Here is a 25,569-nt window from a genome sequence, read left to right as displayed (position 1 = left end):
GTTGGGGACTTAATCCATAGTACACCTAGACCCATATGCTATTACCCTTTTTTCCTGAGTTTTCTCCTAGGTGATATTTTCACACCTTGTAAATAAAATAAAATTCACAGTATTGTAATGCTAAACAAAGTGACCTCTTTGTTGGAGCGCTCTAAAAATGGTTACTCAACCAAATATAATTCAATGACACAGGATAGAAGCAGTCCTTAGAAATCCTCAAGGATCCCCTGATGTAAAGATCACCTCAAAATAAACAAAGATACAAATAATAGTGCACGCTATCAAAACAGGCTATATACCCTGAGTGAGGCAGAGACAGCATGAGGGAATTGGAGCAGGACCACCACCTAAAATCCACACACTCCTCCCTTCTCAATTTATCCCTGCTCACTGTAAAACAACAGGCTGGGGAAAGCCGTGTGATCAATGATAAATATGCAGCCTCGTTCATGATGTGAGCCGCAATACTGTCTGCACATTTCCTCAAATATAAAAGCATGAAGCTTCCAATGTGTAAAACCACTCAATTTAATTATAAAAAAAACCAAGTAGTGCACCTACATAACAACATCAGAAGCAGACAAGGTGTACTACCGGCAAACACTGCTGAATAACACTTGTACCCGGGAAAATAGGATATACACTGGAGTCCTAAGGACCTTGTCCTATGGGTACATGTAAAAGCTATTTACTTTTATTATCAATACTAAAATAAATGAACGGTTATGGGTGATCCACTGTGAAGGTCTCAAATTTGAGAGTTCCACCTCAATATAAACTGCAGGGGTCCTTGCTTATCCCCCTCTACTTCAGTCTGTCATATGAAGTGGGGTGTAGCTATCCCATAGATGAGATGGACAACCTTCAGCAGTATAAGTGTGAGTGGGGTGAATCAGGAGTCGCTCCCTGATGGAAGGCTACCCAACAATGGTGCGCTCCGTAAAAGTCTAGTCCAACCCCACACACTCCAACTCAAAATGGAAAGGCTCACATAAATATTATGTAGTGCAAAGTGCTGTACATAAACTTTAACATGGGCATGTTTCACCAACAGGCTTCATCAGAAAGTGCTATACAAATTATACAGTTGCTACATCTACCATCCACCATTATTTACAAAATGCCCCCCATCTTAGATAGCCCCAGTCAGAGCTGAATTGCCAAGTTAGGCTGGATCATATATAGCAGAGGAAGGTTGTGTAGGGAAGGTGGGAGGGGGGGGGGGGTTGAATTAGACTGGGTGTCACCCTCTCCGCCTACCTGTTATTAGAGATGGCTCGAACCTCCGATTTTCGGTTCGCGAACCTCGAACTCGAACTTCCGAAAAAGTTTGCGAACCTGCAAACTTTTCGTACCGTAATAGACTCCAATGGGCAGGCGAACTTGAAAAACTACAAACACTGTTTCTGGCCACAAAAGTGATGGAAAAGAGGTTTCAAGTGGGATACATGCCAAAAGTCCCGGGGAAAATTACGGATTTGACGCACAGCAGGGTTATAATCCCTAAAAGGCAGAAATCACATTGCATTCCTAAATTGGAGGTCTAAAGTGCTTGAAAACATCTTGCGTGTGTATACATGGATCAGCAGTTAGTGTAAGTAGTGTACTGCTTCACACTGACAGACCAAACTCACTGTGTAACGCACTGCAAACAGCTGTTTGTGTAGTGATGGCCATGCTGGACTGGTGCGCACAATGGCAAGAGTGCAGGCGATGTCGGTTTTCAAGTCCATATGGTCGGGCTGAGGTAGCTCAATGAGATAACAACTGTCCACAATGAAGTAACGACCTTATTATCTTGGGTCAGGTGTGCCCCCCCAACACACTCATATAGCTGGCGGTCATTGCTTTATTGTGATACGGAAGCCCCTTCACCGCGGCAAGGTAACGATCACGAAGGGGAATTGACACATGTACATGCCTTTTGTTTTGTTGTTGCAGCTGCAGTGCAGCCAGAAAATTAGGCATGTACACGTACCAGAAAAGTTATTATTATGTTTGGTAGCAGCCGCTGCTAGCAGTAGCGGCAATAAAAATTCAGGAATCCACCTGGAGTCCTGGACCCTGTTGGTGGTGGCGGAGAAGGCAGTCAAGTGGCCTGCAGGCAGAGATGCTGTGAGGGGACTGACTTAGTCTTGGGGCAGGCAGTCATACGGCGTGCAAGCAGAGATGCTGTGTGTGGGGACTGACTTAGTCTTTGGGCAGGCAGTAGCCCTCCAGGATCCAGGCCTCATTCATTTAGATAAAGGTGAGGTACTACTGAACACTATTTTGACCTGACTGCTGGTGGTATAATACAAAGTGCAGTCACACAGAGGCAGTAAAAGGTATGCACTGAATGTGCTGGGCCTTGCACAGTTTTAGCAATTAGCAAGGGCCAGCTGCGACAGACAGGGCTGTATATGCAGTGTCAGTGGCACACACACAAAAAAACACATCAGAAGAACATTAACTCTCAAAAGAGCAGTTTTGGGGTGCTTTTCATCAACAAATATCAGCAAGGAGCAAGCTAACAGACCTCCTAACTATCACTTTCCCTATCTCTCCAATGTCTCTCCCTTCTCTCACTAATACAGCAGCACCCAGAGTGAAAACATGGCCGACGCTGCTGCCTTTTATAAGGGGGAGGGGGCTTCAGGAGGGAGTGCAGCCTGATTGGATGCCATGTGCTGACTGTGATGTAGAGGGTCAAAGTTTAGTCCAATGATGTAGTATAGGAGGCGGATCGATCTTGCTAATTGTCCGCGTTTCACCGCAAACTCGAACCAGCTAAGTTCGCACTAACAAGTTCTCCGGCGAACCGTTCGGGCAATCTCTACCTGTTATAAGTATATAGGTTACAAGGCTTGTGGAGCGATACCTTGTGTCTATGCAAGTTTAGTGTTGTACAACTAGGATTCTGTATAGCAAAAGGCACTCAAATTACTCACAGCTGAATGTCATAATCATCCTAACCACCCGGCAGCGGTTTAGCTGAGGAGCTCACATTGTGATTGGTCGCTTCAAAATGCCACGGTGTGCCCATAGATTCCACCTACCCAGGCCGCCGGTGAGGAGCGGGGAAGTGAGCTGTGGCAGTGACATCATATCCGCCCGCAGTCTCGTCACTTCCCTTTGTGGAGTATGCATTATCCTAGTGCTGAAACGCAGTTTACGCTCCAGCGCTTGCTAGATTGCAGTCTGTAGGACCTCAAAGGTCCTTTTGTCCAGTATTAACGTCCCTCCTTAATGTGTAGCCAATTGAAGCACAGAACAAAGGGTTGCTATGCAACCTGGCTAAACAAGTTATCTGCGCTGCACACTCGAACACCTGAAAAAGTCTGGAGTTAATTATATATTAAAGGTGGTCGCAAATTATCGCAGCGTCTCTGCTCATCCACTGATAAAAGGTATACCATCCACTAAGACATCAGATTGGAGCAGCGATCATTGACTCAGTGTGCCTGTAGTCAGGCTCACTAGTGATCTATATGTGACTCCCACAAACTTTTAGGGGGGCAGATGAGAGGCACTCAGTTAATTAATTATTACAATATGGGTCAAAACTTGATCCAGTGTTGACTAGGTCATTGACCAGCGTACATTTTAGATTTATTGCTAGTAATGAGTCAGTTACAGTTACTATTTTCCAGATAGAACATACGGTAATCGGAGTATCCACAGATAAGCGAGCCAACATATATAGCAAAAAATATAGAAAATAGACCCTCAGGCCATTATCATAAATAGTCCAGTCAATAATTTCACCACACTGTACATCAATGGGGAGTGAAGGTTATATGCAATATGATGTAATATAATGCAATAGAGTGGTCATTGATCAGGGTCCGTATACTGTTGTTAATAAAAAGCAAGCTAAATTGAAATCTTCATTTAACCCTTTAGGTGCAATGGTGTCTAATCTGAAGATCCATTGTGATTCGATTTGGCTGAGTTTATGATCAAAATCGCCACCCCTCACCCCCTTCTTCCAGCACTGGATCCCCCAAAACATGATGTTGAATCGATCCGTGCTGTGTGCCTCATTCATATGTTTCGATATTGAAGTTTCTTTCTTGTGCTTGATGTTGCCAATATATTCTAAGACGCAGTCTTTTCGTTGCCTGGTGGTTTTGCCAATGTACCAAAGGTTGCATGTACACTTGGCCCCATACACTACTCCTCGAGTGTCACAATTAATGAAAGATCTAATCTCAAAGGTTCTGCCGTTGGTAGGTGCTGTGAATTGTTTAATGGTAGGCATGTATTTGCATGCCTTACACTTGCCGCACCTGGAAAAGGACCCATTTGGTCTTTTTGATAGCCATGTAGGGATGGTGGGCTTTTAAAGTATATTACCGATCCCCCGATCCAGGGCTGCGGCTCACACTCATCTCTCTGCAGTCAGAATCCTCCACGTTGCTTACTGGCTCTGTCCTACCAGTTTCATCACAAGTGTGACTCATCAGGGGCTTGGGACCATGCGTCAAAGGGGATTCTGATATAGGTCTAAATCACGTGATAATTACAGGCATTTGTTTTCCCCTCTTAGCATTACACTCCAACCCTCTGCTAGAATCAGAATTAGAATAGATTTTATTCGCCAAGTACAGGATCGTACAAGGAATTGTTGATGGCAGAACAGAGCAGCAAAAACCTTCATGGACAAGGACATACATTGTATAACTACACATGGAGAACAGATAATAATAATACACTTAAATGTGACTATATAATTTTACGGTACAATACAGTATATAATAAGCGATACAGTGTGGATCGCTAGTTGCATTGCTCAGAGTGGGAAGGCTGAGTTGAGGGCCGGGACAGCTTGGGGAAAGAAAGAGTTTCTGTGTCTGGCGGTGGTGGTGGAGATAGCTCTGAAGCGGCGCTCCAGTAGCAGTAGATTGAAGTAGTGGTTGCCAGGGTGGGAGGAATCTAGCTGCTCTAGATTGCAGTCTGGAGTAGTGCAGGAGCTCTAGAGATGGGAGGGGAGTTCTGATGATCTTCTCTGCAGATTTGATGACTCTCTGTAGTTTGTATTTGTCCCTTGCGGAGGCGCCCGAGTACCATACAATAATGGTAGTGCAGAGAATCGACTCGATGGTGGAGGAGTAAAAGCGAGTCAGAAGGGCGTGGGGCATGCCCAACCTTTTCAGCTGACGCAGAACAGCCGTTGTTGGGCCTGCAGTCTGGAGGAGTTTCCATCCCACCTTAGGTCACTGGAGAGGGTGGTGTCTAGGAGGCGAGGGCTGGGGACTTAGAGCCGTCAATGAGAACTGGTGGCTCTACATATTAGCAACCACTCCCCTAAACAATCGCCATAGGAAAGAACAGTCTCCTTCCGGATGACGCAGGTTACCATCCTCCCCTCGGTAACGCGCAGCATACCATCCAATTTAAATCTAACCATTCAGCCTCAGCAAAGTTCAGGCAATTGGTTTACAAAACATATATACTGGTATACATTAAACTTAAAATAACTGCCACTCTGACTCACACAGACAGCAAATCATTATTAAAGACAGGCAACAAGCTCAGTGAATTGTGGCCATTATTTCCAGCATTTCCATAGTGTTGCAGCTGACAGATTATGCAGTACTTTAAAGTCATTGGGAATTGGCTGTAAAAAAAAGGATCGGGGTCCTAATGAGCCTACCCTCTCCACTTTTGGAGCCCGTTCCAGCACAGGATCCCCTATAGAAGCATTGACCAATTCAGTCAAATGCTGCTATCTCCACCACCGAAGGGAGGCTTCAGGAGCCTGAGTGCTCCCAAAGACGGGCCACTCCATACTGCGGATGCGCGAGCGCCCTTTCTCGTGCACTTGTGCATGTGCAGTATGGAGCCCTCCCTCTTCGGGAGGACTTGGCTCCCGAAGACTTCCAAATTCCCCTGCGGTGGAGGATTTGAACGGAGGAGCTGCTGCCACAACGAGGGCTCCGGGAGAGGAGAGGGAAGGCTCATTAGGACCCAGAGCCTTCCCTATCCTTAGGTAAGTATCTGTTTTTTTTAATATTATAAACTCCCAATTACTTTAAAGAGTGCGTTCAAAAGTTCACATCTCTATCTCTCTTGCAGCAGGGCTCACAAAATAAACCTCTGTACAGACACAAAGCATCCTGGGATTTGAAGACCAGTGTGCTGAGGGTTATAAAGATCCAGAAAGCCAGGAGTACACAAAAGGCAAAACATAAGAGGGCTAATGCTGCAGGTCAAGATTCTGCAGTCTACTTTAATGATTCTACAAGGAGAAAGGACACTATTTAAATGATGGCAAGGTCTACATTTTGGACAAAGAAGAGAATTGGTTTGCAAGAGGGATATTTTATCTACCTTGCCTAGATATCTTGTACACACCTTTAGCCAGGAAAAACTAAAGTTTGCCTTCTTAAAACAGGAGGAATTTTATATATTATATATATATTATATATATTTCAGGTTGGAGTGAGCATATGATGTCTCCCACGACGCATCACTGCTGAAAATGCAAATGATCCCTTGTTGTCCCTGTAAGCTAACCACACCTCCAGAACTGCTGGAATGCAATGATGTGTCAGCTTGTTATTTGTACAGAGCCACAATAATAATAGCCACATGTATACAGACGGTTTTGGATAACAAGGGATAATTTGCATATTCAGCAGTGATGCATCGTGGGAGACATCATATGCTCACTCCAACCTGAATTATTACAAATTCCTTCTGTTTTAGGAAGGTAAACTTTTGTTTTGCTTAACATTTTAGTAAGAGGGCTTTTTGGTCCTATGTAGCACCTTACACTCCAATGAGCTTGCTGGGTAGTCTGTCAACCTTTAACCAGGCAAATAATTAACATCTACATAACAGTATCAGTTATCTAGACCTTAGATTCTAGATCTCAGTACATGAAATGCGTACTGCAGAACGTACATTAGTAGGACCCAGGGGGTATATCAACTTGTCATAGTCAATCCATTACACTACATTTTAAGAAAGAAAGAAAAAAGATAAGTCATATATAAATAAACCCAAATAAATATTTATAGTTAATTAAAAGCAACAAGAGATGCTTGAAAAGCATTGATAAATAATTATGGAGCTCTTCTAAGGAATATCTACAGTATGTGTCAATAGGCACTTGAGATGATGTTACCCACAGCAGGGCAGTAATTCATAATGTTGAGACACCCTGATCTAGATTATTGATTTATGTAAGTGGATGAACTATTCTTTTAAATCTCCTTTATTCATTATAACTTCATAAATTACTCTGCAAGAGTGATGAAACACCTTCTAGAACAGAAGAAGATGCCGTGTTGAAGGAAGGAACCATATGTTTCTATGGATGTGCCATGTGCTGGATAAATGGGATCCTTCACAGAAATATTCATAACGCTCTGACTCAGTATAAGGGCATATTGAAAAGACTGGGCTGATTATTCATCATGCATGTATTTGCAAGTCTAACGGAAATAAAGAATGATGATTGCTACATTGATACCCAGTTTCTCTCTCTTCTATTTGGTTGTTGTTTTGAATAATACAATTATTACCTCCCAAGTGGACAGGGTAAAATCTGAAATAAAGTATGCTCAGATCCTTCCAACATACTCTATGTGATATGAGCTGGAATAAACGTTTTTCCTGTTTTTCTACTTTGTTTATTTTTTCTTGCTTTCCCTTGAAGGTATTCCTTACCCCACCTTGTGAGCCCTGCAGAATTATTCTAGTCACTCACTCACCCTGTACCGATTCAGAAATATTTCCCATGTGTGTATCTCACAAGCACAACATCCAAAATCTGTCAATTTTTATTAGTAAGCATGATTTCCCAGCAGGCATCACAAGACTTGTGTATTAACAATTCCATTGCTACAGAAACCTGAACTGTTTTAAATATATTAATAATTTAGCAAAGGCTATATGTCAGCATTTGGAACAAACAATGCATCTCAAGCAGTTTGGGAACATGTTAATGTAATGGTTATATTGACAATGAGCATTTGGATTTAGAATAACATATATGCGTTGAATTTAATGAATGAATAGATTACGCAGTTATTTCTTAGAAGCAAAAAATCTTGTGTATGTATTCTTAGTTTCAACAACTTTTTGTTACTTTTTAAACAGTTTTGCCATAACAATGGTCTGCATCCATACAGTGTACAAAGTTTTTTCTTATGAACATAACCTGCAAGCAGTTACCAATAGCATTATTCCACGTAGTAAATATGAAACATTCCTACGTGTCCTGCACTTCTAGCTATAAAAAAATTTGAAATTCACAATACAAACATACTTACTGAGCTGTCCTATTCCAGCCAGAATAGCAAATGAGAGTCTTCTGTGCTTCATAGTCCATGTTTAGGCATTTTGTTTTGATTTGGTCTCAGTCATTCTCTCTACCTAACAGAAATATAAAGTAGTGGTGCTTGGGTTAGGCATACATATGAAATTGGCGCTGGGAGACTTGGGTGCAGGATACAGACTGTATGGCTTACCCTGCTGCTACACAAGTCCCCGGTGACGTTAATTACTATCCTCCCTCTAGGTCCACGTGGATAGTGGGGAATGATATAATTTGGCATCCAGCTATAGCTGGAGGCCGAATTATAGTGTTTATAAGTAACTTCAGCTCCGTCTTCTGACGGCGCCAAAGTTAATCAGGGTGCGCCACTCACTATAGCCGTAAATCCTATTACAGACTATGGTGGCGCCGGCTGGCCCAAATCTACCTGCGCTGAAAAGAACTGCTCCGTAGGTTAGGGGGAATACAAACTTAGTTTTTTTCTATAAAATCAATATTTTAAATAAAAATAAACACATTTAAAATTATTATTTTAAAAAAAAATAACCAAACCATCAAAAATTGAAGTGATGTTTTATAAACAATTTACCCAATGAAAATGTGGGAAAATGTGTAAAAGATATCACCACACACAGTAACTGTATCAGTGCAACAAGTGAGCCACTGCAGATAGCTGGAATCCTTCTTAGTGAATTCTGAAAGAGCAATTGCCAGCCATGTGCCATTGATGCACGCCTCTGGATTTGCTCAGTAAGTGGGCCCATGCCTGTATTTGCTGTGTGCACCTTTATGGTGAATCAGTAAATCATAGTCCCAGTTTTCCAAAGTTTGATGAGAAGTGAAAGGCAATAAAAATTAACAAGATCTCAATTTTTGAAGAATTCCAATGGCTTTTAAAAACAACCTTTTTTTTCGAAGCCCTTAGTGTAACTGAGAGCACAGTGATTGACATTAAGAAGTAAATCTCAGCACTGACATTCAACAAGTACTTACGTGCATGTCTGAATGCCAAGTATCCTCTTATTATATACTTCTGATGATATTTCTAGACTACGAAGTATGTGTAAAGATGGATATATTATAATTGCCATTTATTTTTTTATAATCATGTGTTTTTCTTTGGAGCTAGGGAAGTCAGCCAGCCTTTCTACCATCCTATTTAATTACAGTAACTAACTCTATAAGCAGAGCTAAAGGTTTCTCATATCTCTACTTGCAGGATAAACCTGCAAAAAAGCAATGTGTTAAACCGCATGTTCTTTTTTTAATTCCTGAAATTAAAAAGGAACAATTTGCTCAGTTTGACTGATTCTTTAATTGCCCCATGAGGATGATATTCAATCCTCAGTGATACAAAATCATATTTTGAACTATCTTCTAAACCTCCAAAAAGCAAAATAAGAGAACATTATTGTCATAGGGACATTAATGTTTATGGGTAGTTAATTCACCAGACCATCCTCTGCAGTTTAAAGTGAAGCAAGGTAGAACCAAATAATATCATAAAATACATCATCCATGGTCTGTACTGTGTATACTTCTTTAACTGGAACTGTTTAAAGAGAAACCGTAACCAAGAATTGAACTTCATCCCAATCAGTAGCTGATTCCCCCTTTTTTCATAAGAAATCTTTTCCTTTTCACAAACGGATCATCAGGGGGCTCTGTATGGCTGATATTGTGGTAAAACCCCTCCCACAGGACCATGGTTCTGACATCACACTGTGGGAGACTTGTTGCATCGTGGGAAATAACAGCTGTTTCCAACTGCCAAAAAAGCAAGCAGCATCTCCATCCACTGACATCACCTGTCAGCTGTAAAAATGTCACCGTGTGATAAATGTCAGAATGTAAATCCGGGAGGGGAAAGATTTTACAATGGGCAAACACTGACTAAATCAGTTATACATAATTATTGTAAAAATGAAGCACTTTTTTTTATTACATTATTTATTATTATTTTCACTGGAGTTCCTCTTTAACTTCTATAACTGCTTTAGCATGTACATGATGCAAATCTACACATCAGAAAAACAACTATGTTTAATAAAATGAGAATTAAATTGCTAATTGCTGCAGAGGTTCAGTAATTAAGCTGAAGGATTGCACAGTGTGATCCCTCAGCTTCGTGCTACTGCCATTACCTCATTGGTCAGAGAAACAATACACCGCCTCACAGTTGCCAGGAGCCATGCCCAGAAGTTTTTACAGCTATGCTCTGCTCTATTGAAATTAATAAGGAAGTTGTGTAAGCAATAGTAGGTAATGTCTTTTCTAACTTTCCTTTCCGCCTACAATGTATCAAAATTGATACTGAAGGAAACAATTTCTGAGGGACTTTTTAAAGCTAAAAAATCCTTACAACACCCTCACCCCCAAATCCCCTTTCCTCCCATGCATGTTGGCAGGAAAGCTAGAGTCCATGAGCATCAGATTTGCTCACCAAACAATTTCACCTTCACTTATACTAATTATAGAACTAGAGCTAACGATGGTCAGGAGAACTCATGGAGAAGCATGTAATCAGTTTGATCAGCTGATAGATTTGTAAAGGTCCGTACACACGCCGGACTGGAGGCAACGACGGGTCCGTCATCACCTCCCGCTGGGTGGGCGTTCCAACGATAGTCCGGCGTGTGTACGCACTGTCGGCGGACTGATACGGCTGTTTCTGCCGGGCGGATCGCTCAGAAGCAGCAGTATCAGTCCGCCAACAGTGCGTACACACGCCGGACTGTCGTTGGAACGCCCACCCAACGGGAGGTGACGACGGACTCGTTGTTGCCTCCAGTCCGGCGTGTGTACAGACCTTAAAGAGGAACTCCAGTGAAAATAATGTAGTAAAAAAAGTGCTTCATTTTTTACCATAATTATGTATAAATGATTTAGTCAGTGTTTGTTCATTGTAAAATCTTTCCTCTCCCAGATTCACATTCTGACATGTATTACATGGTGACATTGTTACTGTGGGCAAGTTATATAGCTGTTTCTAGCTGTTCTGGCTTTACAGACAGCTGTAAACAGCAATTTCCTGTCTGTGAACATTGTTACATTGTGGCAGTTTGCCCAGGGTACCGCGGTACCCAGAGCTTCTTGTGGGAGGGGTTTCAGCACAAAATCAGTCATACAGCGCCCCCTGATGGTCTGTTTGTGAAAATCATTATATTTCTCATGTAAAAGGGGGTATCAGCTACTGATTGGGATAAAGTTCAATTCTAGGTTGGAGTTTCTCTTTAAAGAGAACCCGAGGTGGGTTTGAAGAATATTATCTGCATACAGAGGCTGGATCTGCCTATACAGCCCAGCCTCTGTTGCTATCCCAAACCCCCCTAAGGTCCCCCTGCACTCTGCAATTCCTCATAAATCACAGCCACGCTGCTGACAAACAGCTTGTCAGAGCTGGCTGTGTTTATCTCTATAGTGTCAGTCTGCTGCTCTCCCCGCCTCCTGCAGAACTCCGGTCCCCTCCGGTCATGCTGATTGGAGGGAAGGGACGGGGGCAGGGACCGGAGCTATGTAGGAGGCGGGGGATCAGCTGAGACTGACACTACAGATGTAAACACAGCCTCACAGCACATCTGTGATTTATGAGGGATTGCAGAGTGCAGGGGGACCTTAGTGGGGTTTGGGATAGCAACAGAGGCTGGGCTGTATAGGCAGATCCAGCCTCTGTATGCAGATAACATTCTTTAAACACACCTCGGTTCTCTTTAAGGCTCTGATTTGCTGGCCTTGATCATGTGTTAAACCAGGAAGTCATCACAGCAAATCAGAACCTTAAGAATCTATCAGCTGATTAAACTGATCATGTACTTCTCCATGAGTTCTCCTGAGCATAACCATCCCTATATACAACCGGAGGGAGGGAAGGGATTTAAAGGAACATTTTTTTTCTTTTAAAAAGCTGCAACATTAATAGTTATAAAAAAAAAAATAAACATGGGGGGAGCGATCAGACCCCACCAACAGAGAGCTCTGTTGGTGGGGAGAAAAGGGGGGGAATCACTTGTGTGCTGTGTTGTGCGGCCCTGCAGCTTGGCCTTAAAGCTGCAGTGGCCAATTTGACTAAAAATGGCCTGGTCACTTGGGGGGTTTAGCCCTGCAGTCCTTAAGAGGTTAAAATTGGGCAGATAGGCAAAATGTGTAATTTATGACCCGATACTGTATGACAGTAGGAAATGTAATTTAAACCTCAGTGACTAATTCATCAGCACCTTTGGGGCTTATATGAATTTCACACTGAGCATCCCTATTGGTCTATTCCTATAGATCAACAAGAATGCTCGGGTAGTGTGTGTGTCAGCACACATTGACACATTGGTGTCAGCACGCAGAGAGAATCTGATTATTGGTGATCTGCAGTATCACCAAGAATGCAGATATATACCCGATTATTGATGATCTGCAGAATCACCGATAATACAGATATATTGCTAACCTCTGGACACCTATATAGTGTGAGTGTTTGGTGCAACAGTAATAACTTTGAGTAAGGACCACCCGAGGAGCAGGTGGTCCTTGGCAGTATGAGAAGTACCTCCCTTTGGAAGTGCAGAGATCTTGCAGCAGCCTGAGACATCCAAGGGGGCGGAGTCCCAGGCTGAATAGCAAGAATACCTGGTGACTAGTGACCCCTGGAAGATGGGCGTCACCAGGAGGTCTGGAGAATAACACAAATGATAATACAGTTCCCTAGTCTTGGGTGCGAGGTCCGTGGTCTCAGCACCCTGGAACTAGTCTGGAATATAACACAAATGATAATACAGTTCCCTAGTCTTGGGTGCGAGGTCCGTGGTCTCAGCACCCTGGAACTAGTCTGGAGTATAACACAAATGAAAATACAGTTCCCTAGTCTTGGGTGCGAGGTCCGTGGTCTCAGCACCCTGGAACTAGTCTGGAATATAACACAAATGATAATACAGTTCCCTAGTCTTGGGTGCGAGGTCCGTGGTCTCAGCACCCTGGAACTAGTCTGGAGTATAACACAAATGATAATACAAATATAACAAATTGTCAGTAGTGCGCCTGTTAATAATCAGCAGCTCGCCTAAATGGGGTGTCCCCAGAACCCCTATCAGATAGATATATGTAAGTAATAAATCTAGGCAGCGCTAAGTAATGAGAATATTTAATCGTAATTAGCTCAGTTATAAAATTTACAATAAAATAACTCAATAGACATATCCATTTGCCAGCAATTAGATGCAATAAATGTCATACACATCCACGCACCAATCACCTCCACACACCTACTGCAGTAGAAAAAATTTGGTGAGTGCACTGGTATAAAAATGTATAAAAAATACAAAATACAAAATACAAAATAGATAAAGATATATAGATGGATATGGATTCATAAATTATAGCAGCAGACCATTTGATTGTATAATTGATTGGTAGTCAAATTGGTTGGTTGAAATTATCTTCAGTGTGTATAGCGTAAACAATCCTTATAGATTCCACATAGATTGAAATAAAGTGTCTCTAATGGAAATTTCCACACTTAGTAGCGGTTAAGAAGAAGTATTATGTAAGGCAGAAAATATCCGTGGTGAATACGAATCTTCGTAAGGTAATACTCACGATCCCTCAGATGGATAAAGTGATGGTATCCGGAGCCGCTCAATCCAGTGTGTCCCGGCCGGTGACTACACAGGAGAGTCTGAGACCCACTGAAGGTGGATTAACAGCGGTGCCGGGCTGACTTGCCCGGCTCCAGCGCGGGTGATGCAACGTCCCTATACCTGCTTCAGGAACGGCTCCCCGGATCTCCGTGGTGTGTTAGTGAGACACACCTCCTTCCTCAATGGGCGTGACGTCACTAGAGGTTAGCCAATCGCTGACGCGTTTCGAAGGTAGCGTCCTTCTTTCTCAAAGCTGGCTGCTGGTTGGAGGGGTCTGTCTTTTAAAGGGATTGTGATGTCACCAGAAGTTCAGAATGTTTATTCAAAATGTATTCAAAAGCATACAGTTCCAAGTCTTTATTCAAACCAGCCGGCACAAGGGTATTAAGGTTATAAATCCAGTTCGTTTCGTGTCTGGACATCTCAAGGATATAATCTCCTCCCCTCCATGGTCTCTTCACTATTTCTATAGCGCAAAATCTAATACCACTAATTTTGCAATTGTGTTGCTGTTTAAAGTGTTCAGAAAGCGGATGCTTCTTGTTCCCTTTTTTAATATTAGCACAGTGTTCTCCTAAGCGTTCTCGGAGGGGGCGTTTCGTCCTCCCCACATATTGCTTTTGGCATGGGCAAATAATAACATAAATGACACCCTTGGTGTCACAGTTCATGATGTCCCTAATAGAAAAACTGTTACCTTCTGTAGTGGAGACGATCTCACTCACTCGTTCAACTGGCATACGTGATTCCCTACACATCCTGCAGAACCCACAATTCCTAAAATAACCCCCCTTAGTTTTCCCCCTAATTTCTTTGACTGTAGGAGCTATAATATTGCCTAAATTTCGTGATTTCTTGAATATCACTCCTGGATTCTCTGGAAGTATATCACTAAGTAGGAAATCCTCCTTCAATATTTCCCAATGTTTCCCTACAATCTTCCGTAGCTTCATAGCTTGTGAGGAGTAATTAAATATAAGGTTGGGGTCCGGATCATATCCTGTATTTACCTCTGTTTTCTCTTTCAACAGGTTCTCCCTTCCAGTGCTTCTTGCAGATTCTCTTGCCTGATCAATAATCTCCGAACAATAACCTTTGCCCTCAAATCTCTCTTGCATCTTGTCAGCCTCTTCCTCAAAGTCACTCAATCTAGTACAGTTTCTTCTTAAGCGAAGAAACTGCCCTTGTGGAATGTTTGACAGCCACCTCAAATGATGGCAACTGTCCACATTAATATAACTGTTTATATCTACTTCCCTGCGATATGTTTTGGTAGTGATAGCATTGTTCTCCACAAACACCGTCAGATCCAGAAAGTTGACCCCAATTTTACTGAAATCTCCTGTAAAGGTTAAATTGTAATCATTGGTGTTGATCCAGGCTAGGAAGTCCTCCAGGCTATCCCTAGTGCCCTTCCAAATGAAGAAGGCATCGTCAATAAACCTCCTCCAGAGCACCAGTGCGGCTCCGGGGCCCTGTGGCCCACCGAGTATAAATCGTTCCCAGTGGGCCATATAAAGATTTGCAAAGGCCGGAGCGAACCGGGTCCCCATCGCCGTTCCGGTGTCCTGGAGGAAGTACTGTCCCCCGAACACAAAATAATTGTGCTTCAGGATAAATTGGATAGCCTGAAGGACAAACCCAACCTGGTCGGCAGGCATTTCCCCATCCTGTTCTAAAAAGAATCTCACTGCCTCCAGGCCCCTGTCGTGGGGTATGACTGTATATAATGAACTGACATCAATAGTGCAAAGCCAGTAATCACCATCCCAAGGAATGTCCATAAGGATTCTCAAGAAGTGGCCTGTGTCTTTAAGATAGGCAGGAGTCAATTTCACCACTTTCTGAAGATATTGGTCCACATAACGTGATAAGTTGGAAGTCATGGACCCTATCCCTGAGATGATCGGTCTCCCAGGGGGGTCCTTCAATCGTTTGTGAATCTTAGGTAAGTGGTAATATACAGGGATTCTTGGATTATCACTATATAGATAGACGTATTCTTCTTCTGTCAATATTCCATCCATTTTTCCTATCATGAGGATATTCTCCAGCCTTTTGAGAAATTTGTGAGTGGGGTCCATCTTCAATTTGCTATAAGTGTTCGTATCTCCCAATTGGCCCCATGCCTCTTTATCATAATCTTGTAAGTCCTGTAGTACGAGCCCCCCACCCTTATCAGCGGGTCGTATTATGATAGAATGATCATCCCTCAAGTCCTTCATTGCCTTTCTCTCATTGGATGACAGGTTGTCCATATACCTTGTATTCATTTTCTTAATGTCTTTAAGAACCAAACTTTCAAAGACATTCATCGCTTTGCTCATCTCTTGAACTGGATGGAAACGTGAGGGTTTTTTTTAAGCCAGAGTGAATATAGATATCATGTTCTTCCTCTACTGGTATTATAACAGTATTGCTATTGGCTTTCTTAATAAAGTGCTTTTTAAGGCACAGTTTGCGCATAAACTTTTTTATTCCTATGAATGCCTCAAATGTATTTAATTTTATTCCTGGAGCAAACTTGAGGCCTCTTGTCAGTAATGAATGTTCCTCATATGTTAAGATCCTAAAGCTAAGGTTAAATATCCCTCCCTCCCCTAGTGGTCTGGCAGCCATATTTATCTGCGATGCTTTCGGGATCTTTTTGGTGAGTCCTCTCCCCCTTCTTCCTCGAGTGTGTTTTGGGATCCTCTCATGAAGACATCCATCTTTCTCTGGGACTTGTCTGGTGGTTTCCTTTGTTGATACTGTTGTCTGGATGTACTCCTTGTTTCTCTCTGTTGGTTTGGAGCTCCAAACTTTAGAGCTGTCCGGTAGTCTAAAAAATGAGTGTTGGTCCTAGGATTGGCCCCCAGCATTGCATATCTATTGGATATAGGAATAGAGGGGGCAGGGGTGCAGCTAAGGTTTTTGTGGCCCCAAGCGGACTGTAGCAAGAGGCCCTATCCTGCGCCGCGGCGAAAAATGGGTGTGGCTATCCCGCATAAGTGGGCGTGGCCATGACATGTGGGTGGAGCAGGAGGGCGGATTGGGGCGGGGCTGTTTGCGGGGAAAAAATGGATGTTGGGGTGATTGAGGCGCGCGTAGCGCGCCGAAAGATTGGCGCGGCCATGACATTGTATGGGCGAAGCTTAACCGTAGCACAGCAAATATAGCCAACTATGACCATTAAATAATAAATGCAGCAACAGTTACCCCAGACACCAGAAAATAAAAACGCAATTTGGGCCACATTTCAGCAGAAATCAAACGCAATTAGGGCACATTTTCAGCAGAAATCAAACGCAATTAGGGCACATTTTCAGCCGAAATCAAACGCAATTAGGGCACATTTTCAGCAGAAATCAAACGCAATTAGGGCAGAGTTCAGCAGAAATCAAACGCAATTAGGGCCACATTTTCAGCAGATATCAAACGCATTTAGGGCACAGTTCAGCAGAAATCAATCGCAATTAGGGCCACATTTTCAGCAGATATCAAACGCAATTAGGGCACAGTTCAGCAGAAATCAATCGCAATTAGGGCCACATTTTCAGCAGATATCAAACGCATTTAGGGCACAGTTCAGCAGAAATCAATCGCAATTAGGGCCACATTTTCAGCAGATATCAAACGCATTTAGGGCACAGTTCAGCAGAAATCAATCGCAATTAGGGCCACATTTTCAGCAGATATCAAACGCATTTAGGGCACAGTTCAGCAGAAATCAATCGCAATTAGGGCCACATTTTCAGCAGATATCAAACGCAATTAGGGCACAGTTCAGCAGAAATCAATCGCAATTAGGGCCACATTTTCAGCAGATATCAAACGCATTTAGGGCACAGTTCAGCAGAAATCAATCGCAATTAGGGCCACATTTTCAGCAGATATCAAACGCATTTAGGGCACAGTTCAGCAGAAATCAATCGCAATTAGGGCCACATTTTCAGCAGATATCAAACGCATTTAGGGCACAGTTCAGCAGAAATCAATCGCAATTAGGGCCACATTTTCAGCAGATATCAAACGCATTTAGGGCACAGTTCAGCAGAAATCAATCGCAATTAGGGCCACATTTTCAGCAGATATCAAACGCATTTAGGGCACAGTTCAGCAGAAATCAATCGCAATTAGGGCCACATTTTCAGCAGATATCAAACGCATTTAGGGCACAGTTCAGCAGAAATCAATCGCAATTAGGGCCACATTTTCAGCAGATATCAAACGCATTTAGGGCACAGTTCAGCAGAAATCAATCGCAATTAGGGCCACATTTTCAGCAGATATCAAACGCAATTAGGGCACAGTTCAGCAGAAATCAATCGCAATTAGGGCCACATTTTCAGCAGATATCAAACGCATTTAGGGCACAGTTCAGCAGAAATCAATCGCAATTAGGGCCACATTTTCAGCAGATATCAAACGCATTTAGGGCACAGTTCAGCAGAAATCAATCGCAATTAGGGCCACATTTTCAGCAGATATCAAACGCATTTAGGGCACAGTTCAGCAGAAATCAATCGCAATTAGGGCCACATTTTCAGCAGATATCAAACGCAATTAGGGCACAGTTCAGCAGAAATCAATCGCAATTAGGGCCACATTTTCAGCAGATATCAAACGCAATTAGGGCACAGTTCAGCAGAAATCAATCGCAATTAGGGCCACATTTTCAGCAGATATCAAATGCAATTAGGGCACAGTTCAGCAGAAATCAATCGCAAATTCGCAATTAGGGCTGCGGCTGCAAAAAGAAAAGAATTTACTCACCTGGCAGGCTGGCACTGGCAGAAGTCTTCTCTCCCTGGTCTCCTCTCCCGGCCGGCTTCTCAGGCGCGCAGTTCCCACGGAGCTCCCTTCCTGGCTTCCTCCTCCAATCTCCCGCGCTGATTCATGCAGGGCTACGGGTCGGGAAGATGGCCACCCGAAGCCCTGTACTGGAGACATAGTCTCCAGAGCAGGGCTTCGGCGGCGGCCATCTTCCTGTAGCCCTGCTCTGCTCTGCCAGCCCGGCGGGGCTGCGGGGAAAAAGTGACGTCACGCCGACGTCACGGAGCCGCCGAGGCCCCTAAGATTGTGAGGCCCCAAGCGACCGCTTGGTTCGCTTTATGCCTCGCGGCGCCCCTGAGAGGGGGCTCCTGCCCCCTGATCCTGATGATTTTCACTATCCACTCTAGTCAGTGATAAATTCACCCCCTCTTCATCCAATTTGGGGCTGACCGTGCCTATCTCCTGTATATTGGTATTCCCACCCTCCACTACATCGGGAGCCAATTCCATAGATGGTTGGGGTGACTCATTAGCAGTCCCTATTCTGATCTCACTTGCATTCTTAGTATTGTCCACCTCTCCTTCCACCAATATAACTGTAGATTTTTGAGCATCATCTTCTTCTATAGTGCTTACTACTCTCCCAAGATCCATAGCCTTATTCGAGATTGGAGTATCATCCTGTCTATTGTTGCTGGGTTCCTTAATCCCCTTCTCATTCCCCAGCACTGTTGTTGGTGCTTTCTGTTCCAGATCGTCTAATGCAATAGCTATAGTTTCTTTCTCAATTGACTCGAAAGATCCCTCACTGCTCGTGATCTCCTCTAGGGGGAGTATTCCGTCTCCTCCCTTCCCCATTTGTTCAGCTATAAATTTCTCCTCTCCATATAGGCCATCCCTTTCAAATTTCCTGCGTTTGCGTTGTACAATGTCCTCCTCCATATTGATCAGTCTAAGTTGTATACTCGTCTCTATATTCTTATAACAGTCTGTATCCTGAAATGGCTGTAAATTCTTATATGCCTGTCTGATATCCTCACTGGTTTTTAGTAATTGAATCTTTCTAACTTCCAATATGAATTCCAATACTTGCATAGAAAAGCCGTGAAACGTATGGTCCCATTGTAATTGAACTGTTTCGGATTGCAAATCAAAGGCCAATACTTTACTGACAATTAGTCCCGGAGGGCTAATACCATGTTGATGGTATCTCTCAAGTGAATAGACTTCCCATAAATTCTTAGTCTCATGTACCACATCTTTTCTAATGCTCTGCAATGCGTTTTAATAATGTCATTCTCAAACAAATTGACAGGTCTCGTTGCCTCTCGTTTAAAGAAATTCTCAAGTCTGTCTAGTCTCTCTTCTCTATATTGCCATAAATTACTATTGGCCATATTGGATGACTCCATAGCGGCAGCAACCTACTGATCAGCGTAAAAGTAATAGAAATATAACAAATTGTCAGTAGTGCGCCTGTTAATAATCAGCAGCTAAATGGGGTGTCCCCAGAACCCCTATCAGATAGATATATGTAAGTAATAAATCTAGGCAGCGCTATGTAATGAGAATATTTAATCGTAATTAGCTCAATTATAAAATTTACAATTTTTATTCATAGGAATAAAAAAGTTTATGCGCAAACTGTGCCTTAAAAAGCACTTTATTAAGAAAGCCAATAGCAATACTGTTATAATACCAGTAGAGGAAGAACATGATATCTATATTCACTCTGGCTTAAAAAAACCCTCATGTTTCCATCCAGTTCAAGAGATGAGCAAAGCGATGAATGTCTTTGAAAGCTTGGTTCTTAAAGACATTAAGAAAATGAATACAAGGTATATGGACAACCTGTCATCCAATGAGAGAAAGGCAATGAAGGACTTGAGGGATGATCATTCTATCATAATACGACCCGCTGATAAGGGTGGGGGGCTCGTACTACAGGACTTACAAGATTATGATAAAGAGGCATGGGGCCAATTGGGAGATACGAACACTTATAGCAAATTGAAGATGGACCCCACTCACAAATTTCTCAAAAGGCTGGAGAATATCCTCATGATAGGAAAAATGGATGGAATATTGACAGAAGAAGAATACGCCTATCTATATAATGATAATCCAAGAATCCCTGTATATTACCACTTACCTAAGATTCACAAACGATTGAAGGACCCCCCTGGGAGACCGATCATCTCAGGGATAGGGTCCATGACTTCCAACTTATCACATTATGTGGACCAATATCTTCAGAAAGTGGTGAAATTGACTCCTGCCTATCTTAAAGACACAGGCCACTTCTTGAGAATCCTTATGGACATTCCTTGGGATGGTGATTACTGGCTTTGCACTATTGATGTCAGTTCATTATATACAGTCATACCCCACGACAGGGGCCTGGAGGCAGTGAGATTCTTCTTAGAACAGGATGGGGAAATGCCTGCCGACCAGGTTGGGTTTGTCCTTCAGGCTATCCAATTTATCCTGAAGCACAATTATTTTGTGTTCGGGGACAGTACTTCCTCCAGGGCACCGGAACGGCGATGGGGACCCGGTTCGCTCCGGCCTTTGCGAATCTTTATATGGCCCACTGGGAACGATTTATATTCGGTGGGCCACAGGGCCCCGGAGCCGCACTGGTGCTCTGGAGGAGGTTTATTGACGATGCCTTCTTCATTTGGAAGGGCACTAGGGATAGCCTGGAGGACTTCCTAGCCTGGATCAACACCAATGATTACAATTTAACCTTTACAGGAGATTTCAGTAAAATTGGGGTCAACTTTCTGGATCTGACGGTGTTTGTGGAGAACAATGCTATCACTACCAAAACATATCGCAAGGAAGTAGATATAAACAGTTATATTAATGTGGACAGTTGCCATCATTTGAGGTGGCTTTTAAACATTCCACAAGGGCAGTTTCTTCGCTTAAGAAGAAACTGTACTAGATTGAGTGACTTTGAGGAAGAGGCTGACAAGATGCAAGAGAGATTTGAGGGCAAAGGTTATTGTTCGGAGATTATTGATCAGGCAAGAGAATCTGCAAGAAGCACTGGAAGGGAGAACCTGTTGAAAGAGAAAACAGAGGTAAATACAGGATATGATCCGGACCCCAAACTTATATTTAATTACTCCTCACAAGCTATGAAGCTACGGAAGATTGTAGGGAAACATTGGGAAATATTGAAGGAGGATTTCCTACTTAGTGATATACTTCCAGAGAATCCAGGAGTGATATTCAAGAAATCACGAAATTTAGGCAATATTATAGCTCCTACAGTCAAAGAAATTAGGGGGAAAACTAAGGGGGGTTATTTTAGGAATTGTGGGTTCTGCAGGATGTGTAGGGAATCACGTATGCCAGTTGAACGAGTGAGTGAGATCGTCTCCACTACAGAAGGTAACAGTTTTTCTATTAGGGACATCATGAACTGTGACACCAAGGGTGTCATTTATGTTATTATTTGCCCATGCCAAAAGCAATATGTGGGGAGGACGAAACGCCCACTCCGAGAACGCTTAGGAGAACACTGTGCTAATATTAAAAAAGGGAACAAGAAGCATCCGCTTTCTGAACACTTTAAACAGCAACACAATTGCAAAATTAGTGGTATTAGATTTTGCGCTATAGAAATAGTGAAGAGACCATGGAGGGGAGGAGATTATATCCTTGAGATGTCCAGACACGAAACGAACTGGATTTATAACCTTAATACCCTTGTGCCGGCTGGTTTGAATAAAGACTTGGAACTGTATGCTTTTGAATAAATTTTGAATAAACATTCTGAACTTCTGGTGACATCACAATCCCTTTAAAAGACAGACCCCTCCAACCAGCAGCCAGCTTTGAGAAAGAAGGACGCTACCTTCGAAACGCGTCAGCGATTGGCTAACCTCTAGTGACGTCACGCCCATTGAGGAAGGAGGTGTGTCTCACTAACACACCACGGAGATCCGGGGAGCCGTTCCTGAAGCAGGTATAGGGACGTTGCATCACCCGCGCTGGAGCCGGGCAAGTCAGCCCGGCACCGCTGTTAATCCACCTTCAGTGGGTCTCAGACTCTCCTGTGTAGTCACCGGCCGGGACACACTGGATTGAGCGGCTCCGGATACCATCACTTTATCCATCTGAGGGATCGTGAGTATTACCTTACGAAGATTCGTATTCACCACGGATATTTTCTGCCTTACATAATACTTCTTCTTAACCGCTACTAAGTGTGGAAATTTCCATTAGAGACACTTTATTTCAATCTATGTGGAATCTATAAGGATTGTTTACGCTATACACACTGAAGATAATTTCAACCAACCAATTTGACTACCAATCAATTATACAATCAAATGGTCTGCTGCTATAATTTATGAATCCATATCCATCTATATATCTTTATCTATTTTGTATTTTTTATTTTTAATTTTTTTATACATTTTTATACCAGTGCACTCACCAAATTTTTTCTACTGCAGTAGGTGTGTGGAGGTGATTGGTGCGTGGATGTGTATGACATTTATTGCATCTAATTGCTGGCAAATGGATATGTCTATTGAGTTATTTTATTGTAAATTTTATAACTGAGCTAATTACGATTAAATATTCTCATTACTTAGCGCTGCCTAGATTTATTACTTACAAATGATAATACAGTTCCCTAGTCTTGGGTGCGAGGTCCGTGGTCTCAGCACCCTGGAACTAGTCTGGAGTATAACACAAAGATAATCCAAGTAATCTGGCTCAGTGTTAATTCCCAGGTCCTTCTGATTCAAACACACTGTAGGAACTGACTATGGTCTGAATGCTTCCACGTAAGTGTTCGCAATGGCAGACAACCAGCAACTGACAAGCAAGCTGTACATATAGCTGCTGGACTCTGCCGCCCCGCCCGAGCCACTCAGCCAATCAGGAGTCCAGCAGGAATCAGCTGATCGTCCAGATCAGCTGATACCTCTGCTGCTGGTATAAAGGTCCTGACTTCTGGCATGCGCGCGTAGCTCCTCAGCCTGTGTGAACTAACAGACCCAGCCACACCAGACGCACACTGCTGCGGACAAACCGCCGCACTGGACGCGGAATCAGCCGCCTTGCCGCTAGTACCCCCCCCCCCCTTCCTGAAGAGTGGACTCCGGACACTCCCCAATCTGGTTCCCAGAAGGTCTAGAATTTTTTCGGTCTCACATTCCGATTGGTTCTTTACCATCACAGGGAGGGAGATAGGAAATCCACGTGCACTATGTCCCCTGGGGAAAACTCCCACTCTACAGACTTTCTCATATTAGTCTGTTTTTTCTGAGTCTGGGGTCTCCTCGGCACTGGTAAATGTTGTAATGTACCCGGTGAGGTCTGACTAGATGTTTTACCCTCTAGAATGTCTTGCTGGCAAGGGATCAGATTAGGCATCCAGTCCTTCACCGTCTCCGCAGGTGCCCTGACCACCTTTCGAGGTAGACTGATCTCAGGCTCGAAACTTTTAACTAAAGCTTCTGCTTTGACCTGCTCTGCCACTCCTCCAACCTGTATCTTGGTAGCACAACCTGCCCCTCTCTCCAAGCAATGCTGATGGCAATAGGCTGACCATTTCAGTAACTGACCTGAAGCCCAGTCAATTTGTGGGGAGTGGAGTCGCAACCAGGGCATACCAAGAACAATGGCGGAGGTCGCCATGGGCATAACCAGGAACTGTAATCTCTCTTCATGCAACGCCCCTAGCCAACATGACAACAAGGGGGTTTGAAAGAGAGGTTGATTACTCTGCAACGGAGAGTCATCCACTGCAGTGACCAGAATCTGCTGGCCAGGCGGCGACAAAGGTATCCCTAAATTTTTAACGAAATCGTAATCTATGAAGTTCGCTGCAGCACCAGGGTCTATCAAGGCTTCTGCGGAACTAGTCCGACCTTCCCATGTAATCGAGCAGGGAAGGAGCAGACGATTTTTGTTTAGAGATGATGACCGCTCACCTCTGATATTGACTAAACCCAGGCGGCAGCATTCTTCTGGGTCTTTAGCACCACGTAAACCACTTTTTCTTGACCTTCTATGATTCTTTTTCACCTGACTCAACCCTGAATACCCGATTTGCATCGGTTCGTCTGCGGGTGATGGAGATGGAGAAGAGTCGTGTAAGACAGACCTTCTAGCATTCCTACCACGAGCCTGTCTCTGGTAGCGCAAACGGCGATCTATCTGTATGGCCAACGAAATTGACTCGTCTACAGATTTGGGCTCAGGATGTCCAATCATCACATCATAAACTGCATCCAACAACCCTGCCAAAAAACAGTCCAACAGTGCAAATGAGCCCCATCTCGCAGATACTGCCCACTTCCTGAACTCAGCTGCGTAATTTTCAACCGGATCCTTGCCTTGCCGCAACGTCTTGAGCTTCCGCTCAGCAGTAGAGGCAATGTCCGGATCATCATAAATTATAGCCATGGCTTTAAAAGCCCCATCTCCTGGCTGGAGATTATATGCCCAGGTCTGAAAATCCCCTGACAACAGAGTCTTAATAAACGTAATTCTCTGTGCCATGGTTCCAGATGAATTAGGCCTCAACTCAAAGTATGATAACACTCTATTCCTAAAGTTCTGAAAGTCAGATCTGTGACCAGAAAACCTTTCGGGTACAGGCATACGTATGTCTGTGCTAGGAGGAGATCGCAAAGAGTTTATAGCTGATTGAAGTTCCTGAATAGCCCCAAATAGCTGGCTGATCTGGGTCTGTTGGTTCAAAACTGCCCCGGAAAGATTGTTTACCGCGGCGGTCAGGACTTCAACATGCCTATACAGTGCGTCCATTTGGTTTGGGTCTGCCATTCTGTAACGATTGGTGTCAGCACGCAGAGAGAATCTGATTATTGGTGATCTGCAGTATCACCAAGAATGCAGATATATACCTGATTATTGATGATCTGCAGAATC

This window comes from Hyperolius riggenbachi, chromosome 4 (genome assembly GCF_040937935.1).
Source record: "Hyperolius riggenbachi isolate aHypRig1 chromosome 4, aHypRig1.pri, whole genome shotgun sequence".
In the NCBI taxonomy this organism is placed as follows: Eukaryota; Metazoa; Chordata; class Amphibia; order Anura; family Hyperoliidae; genus Hyperolius; species Hyperolius riggenbachi.
Note: the sequence above shows the minus strand (reverse complement) of the source record.